Genomic DNA, 1912 nt, shown 5'->3' on the forward strand with positions numbered 1-1912 from the left:
ATGGGAGTGTAGTCCGTCAACTCGACATCATGGCAAATGGCATCAGTCTGGGTCGGGACCTCCCCGAACAGACTGGAGAATTCATCAACCAACGACTGCACCTCTTCACGTTGGGCCATCTGCAAATGGGACAGTTCCTCCACAGCATTCACAGAACTAGAATTATTGAAAATGAGATTAGTTAGGTCCCCAGAACAATCATCCCCTCTCTCACTGGAAATGGAAACATTGGTTAGTGCAATGGGCCTGGGGCCCTGGAACTTCTTCAGTCGATTTACATGTATGAGCATTACCTGGTTACGTTTGTCAGAGTGCCTCACTTTGTACGTGAGGTCCCCCATCTTTTCTGTCACAATGTAGGGGCCTTCGTACTTGTGGGACATAGTGTTCCCTAGTCGAGGCTTTAATACCAGGACCGGGTCACCAGGCTGAAATACCCGTAACTTAGATTTAGCATCGTTACGTTCTTTCATCTTTTCTTGGGCCTTGCCAAGATACTTTAATGCAGCCGCCTTGCAGTCCTTGAGTCTCTGGTGGTGTTGCGCAAAGAAAGCCGAACCTTCGGATAACGTTACGTTCCCTAACAGATTCTCCTGTAACATTTGCAAGGGTCCACGAACTTTATGGCCAAAGACTAACTCAAAAGGAGAACAGCCCAGTGAACTTTGTAATCCCTCTCTAGCCGCAAACAAAACATACGGTAAATTCTCATCCCAGAAGGTGTGGGAACTCTCGCACGATGTCTTCAACATCTGCTTCAGAGTTAGATGGAAACGTTCAATTACCCCTGACTCTGTGGATGGTATGGGCTGGAAACCTTATGAGTTATTCCATGTTCCTTACAAAATTGCTCGAAAACATCAGACTTAAAATTAGTACCATTGTCAGTTTGCACGACCCGAGGCAGTCCAAAAGTGGAAAAAAATTGCAACATACGAGCAACAACAGTTTTTGCTCGGATGTTCCTTACAGCAAAAGCCTCTGGGTAACGAGTAGTGATACACATCATCGTGATTAGGTAAATATTACCAGACTTAGTTTTAGGTAATGGTCCAACACAGTCCATTACCACATGAGAAAATGGTTCCTCTGGCACGACAATAGGCCTTAGAGGAGCTTTAGGTGGAGTCTGGTTTGGTTTCCCAACCAGTTGACAAACAATACACGCATTACAAAATTTTGCCACATCGCTTTTCAGCTTGGGCCAGAAAAAATACTTTAAAATTTTGTGATACGTAATATTAATACCTTGATGTCCCCCCATAGGATCATCATGAGCAGCTGCCAAAACTCTTTCTCTATAGCAGGTCGGCAACATAACCTGGTGGACTACCTCCCACTCATTTGACAAGGGAGCACTCTGTGGTCTCCATTTTCTCATCAAAATCCGATCATTGTAGTAGTACCCAGTTGCTGCGTCTACAATTTCCTCCATAGAGACGGCTGTTTCATGACAATCTGCAAGAGTGGGGTCAGCTTTCTGTAACTCACTCAAGGAGGCATCTAGGCCTTGGTCAGATGCCATTGGCCGAGGCTCAACAGTGTTCTCCTCCACCTCCCCACTACTCTCGGTAGATGGCGGTGGCAGGCTCTCCACAATGTCCTCGGCCACGTCATCGAGTCGGGCCATGAATGTGTCCGCGAGGTCCACTTGGTTTTCACCACTCGGAAAGCTCCTCGTGACCTCGGGATTTACCACCTTGGCAAGCACAGGGCTGCCCTTACATTTAAGTCCCATAGACCTGGTCACCGCGCACGCAGGGTACACAACATTATCCTCTGCGGCGGGTGGATCCAGGCAAACCTTAGGGGTAGGCAACATAATAGGCAGTCTGGAGTCCCCTACCTTATCCCCTGCTAAATCATTACCAACTATTACATCAACATTAGGGAAAGGTAGGTATGAAGTGAC

Source organism: Procambarus clarkii, chromosome 73 (genome assembly GCF_040958095.1).
Source record: "Procambarus clarkii isolate CNS0578487 chromosome 73, FALCON_Pclarkii_2.0, whole genome shotgun sequence".
Classification (NCBI taxonomy): Eukaryota; Metazoa; Arthropoda; class Malacostraca; order Decapoda; family Cambaridae; genus Procambarus; species Procambarus clarkii.